The sequence below is a fragment of the Temnothorax longispinosus genome, chromosome 7 (assembly GCF_030848805.1).
Source record: "Temnothorax longispinosus isolate EJ_2023e chromosome 7, Tlon_JGU_v1, whole genome shotgun sequence".
In the NCBI taxonomy this organism is placed as follows: Eukaryota; Metazoa; Arthropoda; class Insecta; order Hymenoptera; family Formicidae; genus Temnothorax; species Temnothorax longispinosus.
This window is the reverse complement of record NC_092364.1, coordinates 9,317,105-9,341,084: the sequence shown is the minus strand read 5'-3', so window position 1 is coordinate 9,341,084 and position 23,980 is coordinate 9,317,105. Positions and strand designations below refer to the sequence as shown.

Genomic DNA, 23,980 nt, shown 5'->3' with positions numbered 1-23,980 from the left:
TTAGATTGTAACCGAGCAATGCGGACTTGAACTGAGAAAATTTCTCTGAGCCGGGTCCTGCGACGTCGCGATTTAAATAGGAAGGTTCGAAGGATGGAAGGGGTGGATTTTGTGTGGAATGTGTCTGGTTTTCGTTTAAGGGATTTCTGGTTGGCGGGATGTTTCTAACTATTATTTAAGGGAATTCTTATTGGGCGAGATGTTTCTTGCCCAAGAGGTAGATTTGAGTTTACGCCTATCCTAGAAAGCTAGAGACGGTTATCGATTTTTTCCGGTTTTCCATTGGTGAGCCCCCTCTTAAGGCCCCACTGTCTTATTGGGGGTGTAACCCATCGGTTCTTTTCAGTGACGCATTTGTTTTTCGGCTATCGCCGATTTCTCTTTTATTAGGGTTCCTTACTTATCTCGCGACCCTGTTTCTACGTTGACAGACGATCCATACTTCTCAATTTTAAGTGCAGTTTTATTGCAAACAGAAACTTCCGCCACGTGCTCTTAAGATTTCTAAAAGCACGTATTAGGTTTCGTTTCTGTTTGGCGGAACATCGCACGGCCAGTTTTGAGTGGGTCGCGCGATATAATACAGATCCCCATCATCCCTCGTCTGAAGTTAACCCTCCTTTCTGCGCGTCGTGTCGCCGGATTTATAGTTATGGGCCAGACGAGGTTGACGAGAATCTGGTCACCATATCCCCCGTCTGTTAGTAATTTATCATCTGAGAGGTTGCTTTTAGTTACCCAAGCAAATGGGTAGTTTGATCATAAAAAAAAGGAATGCGAGGAGATGTAACCTCACCCTGATCGATAACCGTCTGTACTCGGCTTGTTTATTCTAATCTTAGGGCTATCTCAGGCGCATAAGAATTCCCGCGAAAAAGGGACATCGTGGAGTCCGCAGGACGTAACAATACACTTTTTTTGTTTAATTTTTGTTTAATTTTGTTTAGTTTAGTGACGCGCTTTAAACAGTTAAATACTTTGTAACGATACACCCCTAAAACGCATCGTTCCCGGCCACCATCCGCCGGTTGCCGCCCAACCGATCTCCCGTCGGGCGAAGATAAGAGCGCGGTGCGACCACATAATTTTAAATTATCCCACATGCACCGTGTGCGCTAAACGCCGCACAGTGGGGCGAATCTATCAAAAACCGGATATTGGACGAAAAAATGAAAAACGTATAATTCAAATTTGGACGAGATTTTATGTTAATATATATCCTAAACTATAAATAAATGTACTTATAATTGATTTTATCCTTTGTTATTTTCTCCAAATGATCTGATAAAGTATGACATTTTCGTGAATACTGAAATTCTAGTAATTCAATAAGTTACTCTTTAAAGTCTCCGCCGAAAGTATAACTGCGAATATGAGTTAAATGCCTATCAGAACTTATTTATTAGGGTTCAAAAAACATATTTATTTTAGTTTTATGTCATTTGAGTACTATTATATATTAATAAATATACACGACATATTCGACTATTAAAAATTTCTTACTTCAATATTCAAACAGGAAGAAAGTTTGTGGATTAGAATGGATTAAGGTTTGCTCTGCGCCATTTGATAGGGCAAAGTGTCTAGTTTTTGGCCATATATGATCATTCATCCCCCTTCGTCCCCCTTTTTGAGATAATTGACCTCAAAGTTTACTCGACATAGTCGAACGTCGTCCATGAATAGCTCAATGGACGAAGTTCGATCATGTCGAGTGAATATGGATGTCTATTTTCTCATAAAAGAAAGACGAAGGGGGATATATAATTTGTTTAAATATTGCTATTTTATAACGATTAATTACATCCATATTTTATAACAATTAATTACGTTAATTAATATAATAGCAATATGATAAATATTATTGGATAAATGTATTTGGAGTAATGCGCATTCTGTAAATCCATGGGCCAATAAGATTGCTCTACGTTAAATTATTCGTTCTTTTCGAGAGGGAGGGGAGGGGGGAGGGTGGGAAGGGAGAGGAGGTGGAGGAAATAAAAACAGCGAAGATAAGAACTTTTCGTCAGTCTTTCTCGATCAGTAGTCGATTAAAGACTTTTTGATTTTGAAAGTTTTGATTTTTGTCGTTGCTTTATACAATTCACTTTGCGTCCTTTTCAGGATACAGTAAAAAATATATAGAATATATAAAGTATATAGAAGATTATACTTTAACACGCTCGCAAAATGGAAAATTTCCGAACAAATCGTCAACTTTTTAATTGTATGCGTGCAAATAATCTTGATTTATCAAATTATGAGGCTTTAATAAGCCACATAATATCATGTATGGATACTGAATTACCCAAAATCGCGTTGGAATCATTGAAACGAAAAATCATAAATTTCACAAAGAATTTGAAGTCAAAATGGATAGCTAGCCGTTACGATTACAATTACATTACAATTACGATTACATTGCTGGATTCGCTGTTTCGAATGCTTATTACATATTTCGTATAAAATTAATATCAAATGTTGGTCAGCGAGGAATGAGAGTCATAAACGAGAAGTCGAGCAAAGAAAAAGAGAGATACAGACTGCCTTCAGAACAAAAGCAGGTCTCTTGATAGACTTCGTAAAACAAGGAAAAGGTACATCCAATGATGGCAACACGGCTAGAAAATTTTTTGCTAATCCAGAATTATCAGCTGTTATTACAGGTTTAGATAAAAACTTAATAACTCGATTTGGAGTTTTGTTGCAAGTAATCGCTAGCGGTAATAGGATTAACGTGTTGAAATTCGAATCCTATGCTTTTAGAACTGCCGAATTATTTGTATCATTATACCCATGGTACTACATGCCAGTCTTAGTCCACAAATTATTGATTTATGGCAGTGATATTATAAAAAATGCTATCGTACCAATAGGACAATTATCTGAAGATGCTCAGGAAGCAAACCATAAATATTTTAGAAAATATAGAGAAAATCATTCGCGAAAAATGTCGCGAATACAAAATAATAAAGATATTTTTAATAATTTGATACTTGCTTCAGATCCAATAATATTTAATTCGCGAAAAATTATGGGACATAAAAAGAAAGAATTTACTGAAGATGCAAAATGTTTATTATATTTCCGCGATAATGATGTAGATGATGATTAAGTTTAAGAAATAGATGTGAGAAGCAAGAAAAACAGTTCCTTTTCTATTATAAAACTCACAAAAATTAAACATCCCGAGGTTTAAGACTATCATTAAAAATCAAATTAACTTTATTTTTTAACCGACTTCAAAAAATGGAGGTTCTATATTCGGCGTGTATGTATGTATGTATGACTAAGATTTTCTTTAAAACTACTGAACGGATTTAAATGCGGTTTTCACTGTCCTATAGAGCAATTCTCCAGAAAGGTTTTAGTACATAAAATATCGCGCTAAAACGTCAGGGTACGGAGCAGTAAGGAAATATGCGATAATAATTATTTATATTAATTTAATGAAGCATTAAAAAAGTATAAAATAAAAAATGTTTTTAAAAATAGAACCGACTTAAAAAAAAACTAAAAAATATTTAAAAAATAAAAAAATTATCTATGCGCTTTATGAAAAATTGTTAATTAAATAATTTTGATTTTATACACTAAATGTATAATAATCGTACATTATTTATGTCAAGTCTTAAGTCATTTCATTGAAAAATGTAGAAGTTATTGTTGAGAAATAAGTAAATTTAGCTTAGTCATGTAAGGACATGTATATGTACGACTGAGCGACACTGAGGGAGCACGCGACGAGCACGCAACGAGCACGTAAGCATAGATGGGGAAAAGGTATAGCGTCCGTTAGAAGGACACCACACAAGCGACGCGCGGTGCGAGCATACTCAGAAAGATACGAGACTCTCTCGAAGCCGACACGCGGTCGAGCGCTCCAGCGTAAGCGTATCATATACAGTATAAAGATGTATATAACGTATTAAATAGAAACTCGTTAATCCTCATCGTTTCATTGACTTCACCACTCCCGCACCATTGATCTTAACATGGTAGCAGAGCGTGGTTAAGTAAAAAGTTCGGGAAAGTTCCGTAATGGTTGTGGGAACACTTGGCAGTGAAACAAAAAGTGATTTACAAGTCAAAGAGGAATCAACTGAAGAAAACGGAAGTGAGGATTATAGACGAGTCGACATGGCAGACGAGTTCAAGATGACGCTACCAATTTTTGATGGAAACGACTACAGTACATGGAAAAAAAGAATAACTGTATTTTTGAAAATGAAAAAATGCGAGAAGGTTATTCAACGAGAGAGAATCGACACGGAAAATGAAGCCACGTGGAATGATACGGACTTAAAAGCAATGAACTATATATATAGTGCTTTGTCAAATAGACAAATGGAGTTTATTAATGAAGAAACTACAAGTTATGAAATAATCAAGAAATTAGACAAACTATATGTGCGTGAATCAACCGCATTACAGATATGTGTAAGAAATAAACTAGAAAGGATTAAATTGAAAGACTACACAGGAACAAGTGAATTTCACAGTGACTTTGAAAAACTAATAATTGAATTAAAAAATGCCGGAGCGACAGTGACTGAAAAGGAAAAATTAAATTACATGTTAAGAACGCTACCAAGTTCATTAAGCCATATCGGAGATCTAGTCGACGTGCTACCCGAAGGAGATAGAACTGTGGATTACGTAATTAATAAAATTAAAATGTATGAAGACAAAGAAAAAGATGAAAATCAAAATTTAAGAAATAAAAGTGGAAATTCAAACGTATTCAAAAGTGAGATGAGAAAGGACAGAACGTGCTATAAATGCGGAAAGCAAGGACATTATCAGCACGAATGCACGAGCCAGAGCAGCGCGGGAACTTCTTGGAGAGGTCCGAGGGGAGGAGGACAGCAAGCGCGAGGAGGCGCGCACTATCAGCCTCAGCAGCAACGAGACAGCAGCTACGGCAGAGGCAGCAGCGGTTACCGAGGCCGAGGCGCAGGTCAACGAGGACGAGGCGGTCAACAACGGCAAAATCGTCAAAGCGCAGACCAAGGAAGGATGACTTTCACAACAGAGGTAGACAATAGGGTAGGATATAACGTCGAGGTAAATAATTGCGAAAATAGAGTCGAATGGGTCTTAGATAGCGGATGTACGGACCATATAATAAATGATGAAAAGTATTTTGTAGAATCAAAGAGACTTGAAAATCCAATTAGTGTAAAAATAGGTGATGGTCGAACATTGAAGGCAACGAAAATAGGAAATATAGTAACTAAGTTCGTAACAAATTATGATGAAACAGAAGTAGAACTTAAAGATGTATTTTTTGTTAAAGAAATGGATAGAAATTTATTGAGTTTTGGAAAAATTGCTGATAAAGCTAAAATAATATCAATGGGAAATACGTCAAAAATTTATACACGAGAAAATAAACTGATAGCAGTAGCTAATAAAGTAAATAATTTGTATAAGATCAATAGCCTTGTTGAGAACAAACAAAATTATGTAACAGAAAATGTAAATAAGAATATGACTTTGAAAGAAAAGTATCATAGACTATTAGGTCACGTAAATTTCAAGTATTTGAATATTCTGAGTCAAAATAACTTAGTTGATGGATTACCGAATAATTTAGAGAGCGATTATTTAAAATGCGGTACTTGTATACAAAATAAAATGACTAACACTAGTTTTGAAAATAATAGACATAGAGCAAAAGATATAGCTGAAATTATTCATGCAGATGTAAACGGACCGCATAGTACCATAGGTTATAGGGGTGAAAGATATTTTCTAATTTTAATTGACGATTATAGTAAGGCTGGGAAAGTTTACACGATGAAAGAAAAAAGTGAAGTTTATGACTGTATTGTAACATATGTAAATCAATTAGAAAATCTAACTGGTAAAAAAATAAAGCGTTTAAGATGCGATAACGGGAGAGAATTTCTGAATAAAGATATATATAATTTTGCTAAAGAAAAGGGAATTTACATTGAACCGTGCCCTCCGTATGTTCACGAGTTGAACGGAACTGCGGAAAGATACAATAGGTCGGTAATGGATTCGGCTAGATGCTTATTGTCCGATGCGAAAATACATAATAGATTTTGGCCAGAGGTAGTCAAGACGGCTGTTTATTTGAAAAATAGAACATTGGCAAATTCATTTGAGAAAAAGACTCCGTATGAGATTATGATGGGATAAAAGCCCGATATTAAGAATTTAAAATTATACGGAAGTAGAGTTTTTGTTAGAGTTCCGGAAATTAGAAGGAAAAGTAAGTGGGATAGAAAAGCTGATTTAGGAGTATTAGTCGGTTACGAAGAAGTAGGGTATAGAGTATTAATTAATAACAAAGTGATTGTAGCAAAACACGTAGATATAATTGAAGAAAATGTAAACTTAGTTGGATTTAAAGATAACGATGAAATTAATGAAAATGAGTCAATTCAAAACAAGATTAATCAGGAACTTCAAAATGAAAATGAGGAAAATGAAAATAATGAGCATGTGAATAACCTACCCAGTACTAGCGATACAAATTTACAAGTACTGAGAAGGTCAGAAAGAAAGAAAAGCCCTGTAAGCAGATATGGAAATCCAATAACAAACTGTGTTTATGTAAATTATGTTAGTGTAGACAATCCGGAAAATTATAATAAAGCAATAAATTGTAACGATAGCGATAAATGGCGAGAAGCTATGAATAAAGAAATCGAATGCTTAAATAAAAATTATACATGGAAATTAGTTGAAAAGCCAAAAGATAGAAAAGTATTAGATCTTAAGTGGGTGTATACAAAAAGGGCTGATAATAAATTTAAAGCGAGAATTGTAGTAAGAGGGTTTCAACAAAGAGAAGTGTTAGAAGATATATACTCACCAGTAGCGAGAACACAAACGTTAAAAATTATGTTAAATCATTGTGTACAAAATGGATTAGCGATAGATCAAATGGATGTCGAATCTGCGTTCCTAAATGGAAAAATAAAATCGGAAGTGTATGTGAAACAACCTCAAGGTTACGATGATAATACAGGCAAAGTTTGTAAACTGGAAAAGGCTTTGTACGGACTGCGAGAAAGTCCACGAGCCTGGTACGAATGTTTAGACGAATACTTGAGAGAATTAGGATTTAAGCGTAGTAAAACTGATTACTGTTTATATTATATGGAGATTAAGAGTGAAAAAATCTATTTGATAATCTTTGTAGATGATTTGTTAATTTGTAGTAGTAATCGGAAATTAATAGAATGTATTAAAAGAAAATTAGCAGCAAAATTTCGAATGAAAGATATGGGCCAAATAAAAACTTATTTGGGAATAAATATTGAGTATGAGATGATTGTGAGAAGAAAATTATGACATTAGATCAGAAAAACTATATTGAGTCATTAGCAAAAAAGTATGAAATTGAAAATGCGAAATTGTATGCTACCCCAATGGAGCAAAATTTGAAATGTGAACCTGCCTTATCAGTATCAAAAGATATAAAATATAGAAATTTAATTGGGGCCTTGTTGTATATAAGTTCAAGTACTAGACCAGATATTTGTTATTGCGTAAATTATCTAAGTAGATTCCAAAATTGTTATGATCAAAGCCATTATAAGTACGCCTTAAGAGTATTAAAATATTTATATTATACTAAAGATTTAAAATTAAAATTTGAGAAAAATGCAAATTCGGATATTTTAGATTGTTGCGTTGATGCTGATTGGGCAGGAGATATAGTAGACAGGAAATCCACGACGGGATATGTTATAAGAATGTATGGTAATACTATATTTTGGAAATCAAAAAAACAAGATATTGTAACGAAATCGTCGACAGAGGCAGAGTATGTAGCCTTGTCTGTATGTGTGAGTGAGATAAACTTAATTAGAGAGTTATTGAAAGATTTTGGAATAGAAATCAAAAACCCGGTAAGAATTTATGAGGATAATGCTGGTGCGATTAGTATAAGTAAATACGGAAATCTAACAAAAAATTCTAAGTATATAGAAACACATTATCATTTTATTAACGAGAATTATTTGAAAGGAAAAATTGATGTAATCAAAATAGATTCAGAGGAAAATTCAGCAGATATTTTCACCAAGTCTTTAGGGCGAATTAAATTCGATAGGTTTAGAGAGAACTTAAAGTTATGTTAAGAAAATTATATAGTGTAAAATGATAAGAAAAGCTAAATTTAAGGAGGCGTGTTGAGAAATAAGTAAATTTAGCTTAGTCATGTAAGGACATGTATATGTACGACTGAGCGACACTGAGGGAGCACGCGACGAGCACGCAACGAGCACGTAAGCATAGATGGGGAAAAGGTATAGCGTCCGTTAGAAGGACACCACACAAGCGACGCGCGGTGCGAGCATACTCAGAAAGATACGAGACTCTCTCGAAGCCGACACGTGGTCGAGCGCTCCAGCGTAAGCGTATCATATACAGTATAAAGATGTATATAACGTATTAAATAGAAACTCGTTAATCCTCATCGTTTCATTGACTTCACCACTCCCGCACCATTGATCTTAACAGTTATAAGCAAATTACCGAAAAATAAGGCGTTCGCCCCACTGTGCGCCGCACCGGTGCCTTCTCGCACGGCGCCGACAGACGCCGGAGGAAGACGATCCACGCCGAAGGCAAGCTCGCATCAGCGTACCCCCACGCGGCTCGCCTGACGACCGGCCTCCCTCCCAGCGAATTCCTCCGCGCCGGGGTATATAAGCCCTGGCGCTCTGGCACGAAGGAACTTTGTCTTCACCACGGCTTTCCGCTGCTCCTGACGAAGCTTACCTACGATTTCCTAGGGCGACACGCAAGGGGGTTCAGCGCTCTGCGCCTCTACTGAGTACTCTCAGGTGTCCCCGCCTTCCATCACACACCCCGACGGCACGGTTTCGCGGGGTCGAGCACGCTCGGCCTCGCATTGAGTACTCTCGGTGCCATCGCCCCGGGACTCTGCAGTCCTCCGCTATACATATCGCGTTCCCGCACGCGTTATGACTCATTGGAATACTGTGGTCGTTTAGCGATGCAACATCGCGTTCCGTTATCCCGTACCCCGCGTCGAGTGCATATGCACTACCTGTAAAATACCGCACTCACCCCGCATTGTAATACCGCGTTCGTTTAGCGATGCAACATCGCGTTTCGTTACTCCGTACCCCGCGTCGAGTGCACATGCACTACCTGTAAAATACCGAGTCCGTCTAGTATTATAATACCGCGTTCGTTATCGAGTGCACATCCACTACCTGTAATACCACGCTTGTTATTCTGCAGACTGTACCAAGTACTGCGTTTCCGTTACCGCGCCGAGCGCGCCTGTACTACCCCTTCGCTGTATATATCGCGCCCCGCCCGTCCTTGCGTTATATTGAATACCGCGCTAACGTTACTCTCCGTGTATATACTAAACTGAATAAACCACTGCATGTACAACCTAAATTGATTATTGTCTTTGGGCTTTTCATCGAACTCCTGATCCGGCGAGCTAGTCCGCGTTCGATACTAAAGTCAGGCTGTTACAATTTTTAAAGCGCGTCATCTAACCTATGTAGATTAGTGACACGCTTTGAACAGTTAAATAGTACCTACATAGATTAGAGATGACGCGCTTTAACAGTATTTAACTATTTAAAACGCGTCACTAACCTATGTAGGTAGTATTTAACTGTTTAAAGCGCGTCACTAATCTACATAGGTTAGATGACGCGCTTTAAGGTAATTTAACTGTTTAAAGCGCGTCACTAATCTACATAGGTTAGATGACGCGTTTCAACAGTATTTAACTGTTTAAAGCGCGTCACTAAACTAAACAAAACTAAACAAAAAGTAAACAAAAACAAGTGTATGTGTGAACTATTTCGACATATATATTAGTAGTTTATGCCTTTCAATACTCAAAATAGCTGCTATATTTTCCAAACTTTTTTGGTTAATAACTTTTTAACGAATAACGAGCGCGGGCTGAAACCTTCTGAAGGTCACTCAGGAGGGTGACCTTGACAACATACTAAAATATCAAGGTCATCCAAAGTGGTCCCCTCCATGTAAACAATTATCGACAAAAGTATACTCATTTAACGCCATTTTGTCTAAAAAAAAAAAAATATTTCGAAATTTTATGTACTGTTCAAGACTGTAAAAGCAATATAATAAAGCACTCTAATGAGAGGACAGTTTGAGGTTAGGAAATATGTCAATTGACTTCATACTTGAAGTATACGATATTAGAGTATAATACGTATCCTTATATAGATTTTTAGTTCTGCCTACCGCTTAATGTGCTATCTGCAAATAAGTAATATAAATACATAATACGATCACAGATGTTTTAACCTCGCGTAATGCTACAGTTTTTTAGTTTATTATTGTTTGTTCAATTTCAAACATTTACATAAACTTTCGTATTTTATTTCCAAACGGGACCGTGTCCGATCATTACCGTGTCCGATCGGCACCGTGTGCAATCGTTACCGTGTCCGATCAACACCGTGTCCGATCGGCACCGTGTCCGATCGGCATTGTGCCCGATCGACACCGTGACCGATCGACACCGTGACCAATCGGCACCGTGTCCGATCGTTACCGTGTTCGTTCGGCACCGTGTCCGATCGATACCGTGTCCGATCGGCACCGTGTCCGATCAACACCGTGTCCGATCGTTACCGTGTACGATCGGGAATGTGTCCGATCGGAAAATATTGTCGTGTTCGATTTGTAATGTGCGCAATCGGGACCATCCCGTCTTCTCCTTTTTACCCTTCTCTACATCTTGAGTGAGCATAGCCGCATTATTTGTAGCACGAAACCCAGCAATAAGATTATTTTGTTTCTGCAAAAAAAGCGATTATTATTTCCCTAATGCGATTTTGAATCAAATTATCCTCACCGCTCGTATCTTCTTCAAGCAGCCCTGTAACCAAGTTCTGATAGTATTCTTATCAATTTCCTCCTCGATTATGTACTCGAATTCTTCTCGTGTAAGAAGTTCCTCTAATTGAAGCGCTTTCTTTATGTCCACTGAGCGGTACGATAACATATTAAAAAATTCTTCAATTTAGAAAAGTATTGACAATACCTACAATTCAAAATATTATAAAAGGTTTCATATTGTCCTTTATATGAGTGAAAATTTCAGATTGAAAAATGTAAAAGGGAAAAGAAGAAACTCTGCGCGTCTTATCGTATCAAAGATTTGAGAAATCTGAGCATCTAAGAATTTTACTTGAGAAGCTGCTAAATGTTTAATATTATTTTCACAATCCGTTTTGTGGAATTTACTTAATAACATCGTGAAAGGTAACGTCTTCGCCATTGTGCAATCGTTCCAGTTCGTAGCACATGTATTTGAAGAGCAGACAATCCTTTTGCGGATTAGTCTCCAATCTGCCCTTCAATAACCGCAAGATAAACTTCACCTAAAATGCGCTAACGTCAGCATTTGCTCCTTACAGATTGCGTTTTGTCAATATAACGAGGATTTTCTTATTCGAGATAAAACCATACCCGCTTCACCGGTATAACACCTTTCTGATGGTTATCAACGACGTTCCACGTGTTCTGGAAATTCCTTATATCGGCGTACGATAACAACGCGTCTTCTTCATTTCAATAGAATAGGGAAAAGTTCTCCATGATAATAGCTGTTCGAAAAGAAAGATTTTTAATCCTTGTATTAAATCACTGTAGAAAACTGATTACAAAATATATTGTTCTCTTTTGTAATCTACGTGATTTCGTGTAAGCTTCCTTGTTGCACAAGTATGTTGTATACGTACCCACTAAAAGATTCAAGACGATGTAAGTGATGATGACGTAAAAAGTGCAAAAATAAATTAGAGAAGCGTGGAAATTGCCGCAGTCCGTTTCCTAGTAGTTATCCGCCGGCGTGCAATAGGGTGGCTGTATCATGCAGTCGTGCATAATTTTGTTCCAATCCTCCCCGTCACTATGCGAAAGAGCATTGCCACGCCAGTAACCAGTGATTCAAAATTAGCGCGTCTAGATTGCAAAGAGATTACTTCTGATATACCAAGCAGAGGCAGGGCAAGATGAAGAAATATTGTAGAGTGAAAGAAAAATTTAGTATTATTTTGGAAAATCTATATTAAACATTGCGTGTGTATTCTATATATATTTACACATCTTAAAATCTCGTAGATATTTTTTTCATCTTCCTATGCCTTTTCCGTATTTCACTGTGCCAAAGATTATGGTGCCGGCTAACGCATAGAAGAAAAGAAGAAATATGCCGAATATGATGAAGAAGCTCTTGCAGGGCACACCGACCGTCAACATTACCATCTTGAGAGTGGTGTGTTTGCCGGTGATGGTGAAGAATCTCAGAATCACGACCATAAATCCAATTACATAGGACAGATCGTTCTGAAAACAATATAGTAAAACAAAATGACACCGTGGGAGTGAACGACGAGTGGTAGACGAAAGAAAGGTACGATGTAAAGGATTCTTGAATATACCTGCATCGTGCAGTGTATGATCATCCAAATAACGCCTACGACTGTCACGAGCAAATCGTATCTGTTTCTTCTGGACTGCCAATAGCCACATGGTGTAAAAGCAATAATTTTCATGATTACTTCCACGAGGAAGACCAGTGTCAGGATCGTGGAGACTGTAGCCAAAGCTTCCGTGTGTTTCTCCTCGAGTCTCCACTTCGGGTGAGCAGGATAAAAAAAGAACAGGTAGCAAGATGGCAGAATAAACACAAGCAAATATGCCACATTTATTTTTACCATAATTTAATGATAACCGACAAGAAGCAAATGATTCAAAGAAATATTTTTTTTGCAATGCTCGTTAAAGTTGCATGATTCTATTGACAGTGGATTGGCCTTGATAAATATCTATTGGGTCTCATGTATCTGAAAATTACTTATTTGTTCAATTTACAGAAACGCACAGAAGGGCGCTGTTCACGAGCACCATTGCGGCGATGAACCTCTTGAAATAAATGTTCTGCGTGATGTCATAGATGAAAGCGCGGAACATCTTGCCGTCCGGTCTGGGTGGTAAATGCAGCGGTTGGGCAATCTTCAGACGTTTTTTCAAGTCGCACCTGCATCCCAACAAAAATTCGCAATTTGTAGATCGTGATAGAAATCGCGACATTCGCTAATCAAATATGCGACGCCTCACCATCGTCTTTGATCGACCGTGAGCAAAGCGGTGCCTTTATTCTCAGAGTAATTCGCGATCGCGACATCCACGAACAATGTCAACTCGATCATGCAACCGAGGAAAATATAAATATATGTATATAGATTGAGTGAAGCTGAAAAGAGAATGCAATAAGATATTGACGAATACAAATTATGGAGGTCCCCCGTAGTCCTCGGCGGGGGAACAGGTGGAGCGTGGAATGGGAGGAAAAGAGTGTCGGAAAAAGGTTTTGTAGAGGTGTGGGATCGTGGAAAAAGAAAGGCAGGCGTGAAGGAAGCGGAAAAGAAGAGGAGTAAATGGAGGCGAGGTGGAAAATATAGCGAAACGGCAGGAATCTGTCCGAGAAGAGGAGGCCTGAGAGAGAGGTTAGGATGACGGCGAACTTGGGCAATGAAGGAGGTGGCACCAGAGGCAAGAGTGATAAAAGAGGCCGCGCGTCTTCGCAACGTGTGCAATGGATAAGTGGCGAGATTCGAGAGATCGATGGAAGGGATCAATGTAAGAAACGCACGTGGTTGGTCGGCGAGATGGCGTGGCGATGGTGGACTTCGGCTGGGGTTGAGACGGCGCGGGGTGCCGACCCCTCCAAAAGAGTGAGTTGGCGCCACTGCGGGGCGTCGAGGTGCAGCATAAAGCTTGCGGTGCCTGCGCATGGCGGCAAATGAGAGATGGGGGTTTGCTAGGGAGGTCGATGCGTAATCGATCAAGGATGGTGGGTCGATCGAAAGAAAGGAGCGACTGGCGAGAGCACGTGGGCCGAAATTGAGTCAAGCGAGGAGGAAGGAAGAAGCGAAGAATCAAGAAAAAACAGGAAAGGAGAGGGTAAAGGAAAAGGAAGAGACACGCAAGAGAGGACAACGGAAAGAAGAGGTGATAGGAAATCGGAAGAGGAGAAGGAGCGAGGAGGAAGGAGGCACATGAAGGAGGATCTAAAGAGTTGAAGAGGTAAAGAGAGTCTTGTATTGAAATCGCCAGTAGAAAGGAAGAAGAGAAAAGGGAGCATTGGAAGGAAAGGATGCAGCGGCGGAAAGGGATAAAGAACGAGAAGGGGAGGAAGGGTACGAGAATGTATAAGGCCATGGGTCAGGACGGAATAGGATGAGAGAAATGTACAGGGTCGGGTACGTCCCTTCAAAATGCCATTTAAACTGTGAGGCCGCACAATGGTCAGGTTATTTGGGGAACATGAGATTATTTTGAAGGCTGTAACTTGTAAAGGTTTTTTTATCTTGAATGCTGTAACTTGTAAAGGTTTTTGGGTACGTTTTTACTGAAAAAAAAACGCCTTTCTTGGCACATAGCTGAAATAAAGACGTATCAGTATATAGATATAAAATATATAAATAAGACCGCGGCGTCTTAGAATAATTGTGTACAATTCTAAAATAAATCAAAATATATGTATATAATTATTAATTATAACTTGTGACGTGACATTTGTCGCGTCCTCCGCCCAGACGGTAGCTCGGCCGAGGGAAAGGTCAGGGATGGCGCCTCGACTCGGGTCGAGGAAGGGCTACCCGTGCTAACTAACCTTTTCTAGCTAAATTCCGTAGGGATGACAGGTGGTGCCGGAGCGTGGGATCACGACCAAATGTAACGACGATAGTCTTGACGAGGGAGGAACGGGCGCTCGGAGGACGCACGGTGGAGTGGTCGGCCGACGGGCGGGCCACTGGGACCTGCCGCTGGGAAAGCGCCGGAAATGTCTCGCACAGCGTACCACGGCCCCGCCGCACCATGAGCACGGGTGCACCACCGCGACTGCAGCGCGGGTGGACGACCCGCACACTTCACCCGACGGCGCCCCGAGGGCCGAGCGGCGCCGCCACGGCCTGGCCAGCCGGGCGGGAAACCGCGAGGGGCCCGCGCACAACCAGCAGCTAAATCAAACGGGCCGCGGGAAAATGACGGAAATCGTCTGCAACGTCGCGAACAGGGCGACACACACGACCAATCGGCGGGGCGAAAGAACCGCGAGCTTGAGGGCGCAAGTGCGGGGGCCCGGCGTGGTCCCGCCGAGCCGACCGCTCCTCACTGTCGATCTAGCCGCGGACGAGGAGCCACCCCTGGACGAGCGCCCCGACGCCGCCGAGCAGCAGCGAGCAGCCGAATTGTAAGATCTCCACTCCGGTGCTGCCTAATAATTGAGGGCTCGATCTCGGTCGCGACCCGGCGCCAGTAAATGCGTATATCGAATAGATTACCGTGTGAATCGGCCTGATTACGTGTCGTATTTAGATACCGGCTCCCGCCGTTGTGGATGCCGGGAAGATTATCGCGGCTGTTTGTCGGGATCGCGGGCACGTGGCCGGCCGGGATCGTAGCCAGAAACATTTCTGAAAGCCCTACTCGAAAGCTCGCGTACGATCGGCAGTCAATTCGCGGTTATCGCCGTGCGTGTTTTGTGAATCGCGGACGGAAGTGTGCCGTGGGCGGTACGCTTCGGTGCATATTGTGTTTAGTGTTGCGTATTCGGGTATATTGTTGCGTGTCGTGTGCGGAAGTCCCGTGTGCGTGTCGGGAGGGACCGCGCCGGGCACTTTGTGGTGCATCGCGAGCCTCGCGGATATTTTGCGTCGCGTACGCGGGCAAATATCGTCGCGTCTGCTCGAGAAAGAATCTCGCGAGCGCGCCATTATATGGCGTTGCGTATATTGTATTGTGCGTGTGCGAATCGTTTATGTCGAGCCCGTGAGAATTGTTATGTCAGGTGAATAAGAATCGTTTATGTCGTGCGTATAAGAATCGCCGTGCGTTCGAAATCTGGGGATTAAGGCGTGGGCGGATTGGCGTTATCGCATGGTCACGCTTATCCAAATCGAGATTGCTGGGCTTGCTTGAGAGCTTCGTTCGCGAAAAGAGTCTCGCGGGCGTGAACATCACGCACTCCGCGCGTGCTTTAACTGCCGATCCGATTACCACGTTGGTACCGGCTATTCGAGCGATATCCGGCCTTTGTTTCCCGATACGATTTGTTCGCTCATTATGTGAAATATATCTGATTCATATTGTTTATCGCCGAGCTTTATTTTGTGTGTTGCTTGCGTCACGCTCCTTCTCCACCTTCAACCCTTCCACGCGGAGTTACGCCCTGAGCTCGTGGCGAGACTAAGGAGGCGAACGCTATCGAGACGCGGTGCGCGTCTATAATCGCACCTGGCGCCCAATCGAAAGATATCGCCCAAGACCTCAGATACGGGAATTCTGGTAAGAGACGTGACCTCGTTTTCCTCTTGGAGCTATTGTCCGGCAATCAGCGGGTTAATTTGCAGCCGCGCCCCCTCGGCCAGCGAGACCGAGGGAAATCGGGTTGCAAACTTAAAACATACTTAAGACGAATTAATAAAAACGAGTCAATGCCGGTCATAGTCCGAATTCTTATTTCAAGACCGTCTTAAGTACGTTTTATGTTATTGTTAAAATATACATATTTTGGTTTATTTTATAATTGTACGTACAATATATTATTTTAAAACGCCGCGGTCTTATTTATATAACTTATATTTATATATTAAATAATAAATCCTATAGATATATGTATTGCACGCTTTGTCAGTATAATATATCTCTGAACGTGTTATTGTTACGCTCTTCGAGTCGCGCGCACTCGCGAACGCGTCCGCGTACTCCCGGGATCGCAGAAATAACCACTCTCGTAATTATAAAAGAACTCGGGTTTATTCAGGCTCAGAACGGAATACAATAAAGAGTTCTGGGAAACCGGTCCGAACGAAACGAGTCACCAGATCAATCTGACAGGCGGTAATTAAATCAATAATTCTATGCGTCCCCGTTGTCAAGGGACGCGCTTCAGTTTGAAACTTCTGCGGAGCGGAGCCAATTTCAGCCCACAAGTACGAATGTCTCGGCACGGGCGTAACACTGCCCCCCTTCTTTAGATTGTCGTCCCGACAATCCGAAGGGGCAGTTTCCTGACTGGGCGAACTTTTCCGTACAATTCCAGGGTACCGGAACGGCCTCCTGCCCTACCCTAGGCTGCTGCCACAGGTTACCGGGCACCGTCCTCTCCTCGGTCCCAACCGTACTCCGGAAGTCCAGAGCGAGTTTCCAATCGACATCTTCCGGAAGGAGATACTCTCTCCCCCCTGCCGACTCCAGGGCGACCCATCATCAGTTCTCTCGCAGGAGATCTCGCCTCCCAACACAGGCTTCTTCTTCTCAGCTCCCGAAGTCGTCGGAGATGTCGCTGCTCCTCTTCTAAATCTTCGGACAAGGGGGGAAGCTTACCGTGGACCCAACGTCTCGAAAGACTCCCCAAGTCCCTGCCTCGGCATTTGCCCTATGTCTCACGGAAAAACCACGGATCAAACAACCGTGAAAGAGGCAGTCTTCTAACTTCGTAACTTATCCTTCGCCGGTATTAAGTTCGGCAAAAAGCCAACTCCCAAAATGTCCAACTCGGCGAGGAGTTACGACCGCTTCAGCTTCCGTAAATTTCTAAGAACAAAATAACACGCGCAGTAAACAATGCAACACAACAATCTTAATTTCTATCGTAATTTACCTTCCCCACAAATTTTCACACCCAACCTAATCTATAACAAGCCCTGTTCCCTATCAAACTCTATTGTCTCTCGGAAAAGGAAGCCAACCTATCCGCATGCACAATTTTCTTCTTATGTCTCATAGACCTTCGAATACAATAGACCACATCATTCAATTTTTTCACTATTAAGAAAGGTCCTTCCCAATTGCTCTGCAATTTAGGGGCTCTACCTTTCATCCTTCGAGGATTATAAAACCAAACTTTTTCCCCTTCTTGAAAAAGAGTTTGCCTGGCCTTCCGATCATACCAAGACTTTACTCGTGAAGACTTTACATCCATACGTTCCCTAACGTTTGAATGAATCCTATCCAATTTTTCCTTCAAATTCCCAATAAAACCTCCAACCGACTGAGATCCTCCCCTTGGAGGACTTTTTAAAAGCAGATCTAACGGCAACCTAAGATCTCGGGCAAAATACATCTCGGCGGGAGTTACTTCAGTAGTCTCGTGTTTAGAAGATCTGTAAGCCAATAAAAACATAGGGATCCAGCGATCCCAATCTTTCAGAAATATACTTCGCCAAATAATTAACAATAGTCTGATGTTGCCGCTCGACTTGTCCATCCGATTGCGGATGCAGAGCAGTTGTTCTCGTTTTCCGAATTCCAAGGAGATTCATCAATTCTGCGAAAAGTTTGGACTCAAAATTTTTTCACTGATCCGTATGGACTTCTAAAAGGACCCCGTGTCTAGAAATGACTTGATTAACGAAGACTTCTGCCACTGCACCTGCCCTAATATTCCTGAGAGGAAAAGCCTCTACCCATTTGGTGAAACGGTCAACAATGACGAGGAAATACCTATTTCCGGAAGTAGTAATAGAAAGAGGGCCAAGTATGTCCATTTGTAATCTTTCAAATGGTGCCCCAACATTATAAATTTGTAATGGGGACTTTCCCTTCCCCAAAGGGCCTTTTTTAGACACGCAAACTTTGCAAGTTTTGCACCATTCCTTCACATCTTGTTTACAGCGCCGTGTCCTGCAGGGGGAGATCGGTGTGAATCTCTCCCTCCCGGCCGTCGTGGCGGCGGCGGTCGGGGATGTAGAGAAGTGGCGGGCATTTCTGACATATTGCAGTCAGGTAATGTCCGCCAAGAAAGCAGCGGAGCGCATTCGCCGTGAGCAATTCGTTTTGCCGCGGCGAAGGCGCAACATTAGATAGATCGTGGGTCAAGTTCGACCCACGTCGCCCCTCATGGGGCGAATGTACGCGGTCAATCAGGCCGCGCGTGCAGGCCGCGTACCCTGCAGAGTTCCCCTTCCGACGGGGGGGGACTAGCAAAAAGGGCGGCCGGCTGTCGGCTGGCACCGGCAGCTGGCCAGTCACGCCCTGGTACGCAGAGAGGTGTGGCGGAACGGGGTGGTGTCCCACGTTCGTGGGACCTAAGTCGTCTACAGACGATTCCGAGTCTCGACATCGAACTCGCGAAACTCATGTTCGACCGTTAGACGCCGTGCCGTCGTAAGCGGTGAGATCCCGACGACGGGCAGAGGCGCCGTACGGCAAACCGGGCTCGTGCGACGACCGGCCCGCAAGGGGACCGGCCGCCTAGTAAGTGTGTCACATTGTTTTGAGCCTTTCGACTCACGAGACTCCTAGAGATATCATTGCCACCTTTGACTAGAGAGGATACGGCCTTAGAGGCGTTCAGGCATAATCCCACGGATGGTAGCTTCGCACCACCGGCCGCTCGACCGAGTGCGTGAACCAAATGTCCGAACCTGCGGTTCCTCTCGTACTGAGCAGGATTACTATCGCAATGACTGGTGGCACAAAAATTTTTGGTCAAGGCAGCGATGGCAGCATTGTTTTTTTATGTTCAGGAATGTTCGAGCTACATTTCCAAAAAAAAATCGGATGTTCTCTGAGGGAGGTACGGTACGGAAATATGTCACGTTTAAGGGTTGCTGCCATGGTTCCTGTCAAAGTGGGGGGTGGCAGCATATTTTTTTATCAAAGTGCTTGACATCCTGAATCGATTGGCACAAGTTTCACCCGGATGTTCTTTAAGGGGGTTTTATCTAAAAAAATCATACCGGAAGTGACCCTTTTTTTAACACTTCGGTCAAGTTTCAGGGCATATAAAACCCGGCACAGGGTTAACCACTAAAAAAAGCTATCTATTCGAATAAAATTCAGCCGGATGTTCGATGAGGGAGGGTTTTGTGCAGCCGGCTCTCCTACTAATACGCGTACGTGCGCGCTCGTCGCTCAGTGCGTTTGCGCGGACAGCACGCTGTCAGTCAGTCATATAACTTAGAAATACTTATCGCGTTCTCGCGAGTTCCGCTCGAACCGCCGTGCGAGTCGGACGTATTTTGCTTTTGCTCTCTCCTTATAGATAGATAGCTATTAGTGTGTGTAGTCTCAACTTTTCGCGTAAATCTTTTCTGCGCTCCCTGTCTTTTCGGGTGGGTTTTATTCTAGTTTTTGCTGCTCCCCTCCCGGAGGGGGAGCGTTTGTCGTAGTTTCTACTTAAGGATGGAAAATTCCGATCCGGATAAATCACAGACATTGAGTGCCGACAGTCGGACACATGGTGACGACACGCATTGCAGTAAAAGACTAAGAACGAGTGTCTCCGAGGAGGAATTTGACAAATTCACGAAGGATATTGTAATTGACGAACAGCCAGATTCCATCCGTGCTGGAAATATTAATCGACGTATCACCTCTTCGAGACAACAGAGAAAGGAGTTTTTTAAGAGACGACACGTACCCACCGCCCACGAGAACGAGATGGACGTTGAGATTAATATAAATAAGGATTCGGACACGGGGGATCGCGAGCTTTTGATAAATAAAGCGACCCCTCCAACTAGTTTTTTAGATGTAGATAGCAATAAGACGCAGACTGATCGCATGCCTGGTTCGAGCGATCACGTGAACACACTTAAAAACAGCCGTAAAACGAATGTGATATGATGCAGGCTTGTGCGCAGGCGCATGACTAGATTTCGTATTACATTCATTTTATGGCTGTTTATTAACTGTCAAGGGAAAGGGGTAAAGTTAACTTCAATTCGGCGTATTTTCGAAGTGTGCTGAAGTGATCTGTAGTGTTATTTTCACTAAATATCTTTTTATTTGGAAATACTACGCAAGAATTCTCAACGTGTCAATTCTCAACATTTCTTGCTTATTCTCCATTGGGGAGAGTTCTTATTTCTACCGCGACGGTACGTCGCCACCGTCAACGCGGAGTTCTCGGCTCAGGGACCAGGAGCCTTAAAGAGTATTACATCAATGAGGGATGATAAATAATCTTGCAGATTGAAAACTTCTTGGAGAATAAATACGCTGTATCTGCTGATACGTTTATACAATATTAATATATAGTATAAGTAATAGTTAATAAATTATTCTTGTAAGTCAAATATGTACACATTTATTACCGTGTTAACTGATTTAATGATAACTGTGTGATAACATAAATATAATTTTTTAATTATTGACTTCGCTTTATTTAGTACTTCTGAATATAAAATTGAAACTTTGAATACATTCATATGTTTACAAAAATTGTATGTTATATGCACATTCAAAGGGAAAAAAAATTTAAGAATAACAGCTTATACTCATTAATATAATTTAATAAATATCGACTAGGTTAATTAATAGATATATTTTCTCACAATTTTCTCACAAATCTTCACAATTATTTTTTTAGTTATTCAAAGAATGTTGGCATTCTTAAAACAATTTTTCGCTTCATCATTAATGTGTAAAATAAGTGTAATCAAGAACTTTATGTTTCCTTCGTCTTGCCTAGTATCTCTGATTGTATTATAATATTGTCAGTTACCTCATATATTCATGCTTGTTTTTGCCAAGACAACTTGTTTCAGAGTCAAGGATAAAAAATTATTTTTATTTAATTGTTAATTTTCTGAAAAATTAGAAAATATTTTTATTATTTTACTAATTTTTTGAAAAATTAAAAAATATTTTTTTTTTATTATTATTTTTTAGAAAATTAGAAATTATTTTTATTCAATTATTTATTTTTGAAAAATTGGTTATAATTCTCGATTTATTATTAAATTTTCCAAGAATTAAAAAATAATGTTAAACATTAATAATTTTTGTAAAAATAATCTTTTTTTGAAATTATTTACAAATTGTTAGGTAAATAAAAATAAGTTAAACAAAATTTTTATTTTTTTAACATTTAATATTGTATTTTGGCTTATTAATGATTGCTTTGACATTTAAAAAATAAATAATAAAAAAATTTTTTTGCCGATCACTGCGTGCATGTAAGAAACAAAAATGTTAATGTTATTATGGCATATAACAACATCTCTTTCCATAGAGCTCGGCGAATCATTGAGGGGGAATCCTCAGTTCCCACTAAGCCAATGGGTAGCAGTGTGAATCCAATTGATTGGCCTGTTTTACCGACTCATAATTCAGTGCCTCCCGAGGTAACGGGCAGTCGAGAGAAACCTGCACTTAGTGTCCGACCGACATATGACCGGAATGTTGCATCCCGACCCAGAGCGAAAGAGCGCGGTTTGTCCAATGGTATTGGAAACTACTTTGGACAATTTAATATTCGAGAGGAGGATATCACTGCAGATAGGAGAGGCCTTGCCCTGACCTCGGCTCGTAATAGAGCCTCTTGGGCGCTACAGCGTGGTATTGAGAGGGCCGGCGATATTACGACACACGGATTGGTCGACGAAATGGTTGATAGCATCATGCAATTATTGAGGAGATTTCCATCGGCAAAGGAGTGTTTGATTGACGCTTTGAGGAATGACGGGCGGACTGCCTGTCCGCCTTGTAGTAATGCGCCTGAAAGAGATGAGACGAACAGTAGAGCAATAGCGGGTAATAAGAATAAAGAGCATAACAAGGCTGGTTCGGGGGGCCCACACTCCCCCCTTCAGTATAATTCCAGCTTCTCCAAGTGACGCCGAGTGCGGAGCGCCAAGCGGCGAGTAGCGAAGTTGCGAGCGCGGCACTCGATGTAGTAGATAGGGATAGCGTAATGGAAGGTAATGTAGAGGATGGGGAAGGCAATAGTTTAGAAACTCCGGTTATTAGATTCTTGTTTGCAGAGGGGGTAGGTAAGAGAGGAAGGAGATCAAACAGGAAAATGTTGGACAGGGAGAAGGGTATCCCCATGGGATACATAGAGAAGTGGCTTGGCTAGGGGGGAGGGGGGTAGACATGACGCGAGGAGTTAGAAAGAATAGAAAGACAGCATCAGAGGGGGATGGCAATGACCGAGATGAGACTGACTCCGACTTGGGGTCGGTGTTCGAATTTGAAGGAGCATAGATGGACAGAATGAACAGACAAGAAAGCATTATTGCAGAGCTGCAGAAAATTCTGGGAGAAGGGGTGATAGAAGAGGTGGCAAAGCTGAAGAGAGAGAGGGTAAATGAGATTGAGAGACTGGAGAAGAAGATGAAGATGAAAAGAGATGAGCTAAGGGAGGAGATGAAAAGGAAGGAGACAAAGTGGGAAGAAGAGAAGAAGCTGCTATGGGAGAAGATTCTCAAACTGGAGAATGGTGAGACTAGACAGGAGGAAATGGAGGTGGTAGAGGGGGGAAAAGAGGAAGAAAAATCTCATTCCTGGAGTGAGATAGTGAGGAGAGAAAAGAAGACGAAGACAGGAGTAAAGGAGACAGCTTTCGAAGCCAAAGTGCAGGAACTACTGTATTGAAAACAAGAGAATCAGAAGCAGAAAAGAAAGAAAAGTTTGAGGATCAGCGGCCTGAAGTGAAACGGTAGAAATCCGCTGCAAGAGGCAAAGAAGTTTCTCCAGGAGAAGTTTAGTCTGGGCCATTTGGTCGAGAACGCTTGGTGTGAAGGAAAGTCAAGAGAAGGGGGGAGACTGGGTGTTCAAGTGAAGGACCTGGCAGCGAAGATGGAGATACTAAGAAGTAAGAAGGAGTTAGGGAAGGAGCCGATTTTCATGGATGAGTTGCTATCCAAGGAGGAGGAGGAAATTCAATGGAGACTAAAAGGCATCGCGAGGGTAGTTAAAGGATGGGGAGAGCATACCAATGTCAGATTCAAGAGAGTCTTTTTTGTGGATAGATAGTTTAGTTGAAGACAGATTGAGAGAAAAGAACATGTCTCGCTGTAGGAGCAAACGGAGGAGAAATTTCGGAGTAAGGGTGGAAGAGCAGAAGAAGAAAACGCCCGAAAAGTCGCAGCAGAGACAGCGGGATCCGAGAAGCCCGAGTCCGAGACAAGGTTAGGGGCAAAATTAAGATAGGGTTCTGGAA

At 41.5% G+C, this 23,980-nt stretch overlaps 1 protein-coding gene and 1 long non-coding RNA gene across 2 annotated transcripts in view; both read right to left on the bottom strand.

The window, feature by feature from the left end:
* Window positions 1–23,980, bottom strand: part of LOC139816425 (protein I'm not dead yet-like) — a 153,293-nt gene that overhangs the window by 102,165 nt on the left and 27,148 nt on the right. The gene's annotated exons all lie outside the window — the stretch shown is intronic.
* On the bottom strand, window positions 12,480–13,220 carry LOC139815721 (uncharacterized). The gene is made up of 3 exons (XR_011732817.1): window positions 13,138–13,220; window positions 12,892–13,057; window positions 12,480–12,653 (listed from the first exon to the last, which is right to left on the bottom strand). It is a non-coding gene; the product is annotated as an uncharacterized lncRNA (long non-coding RNA).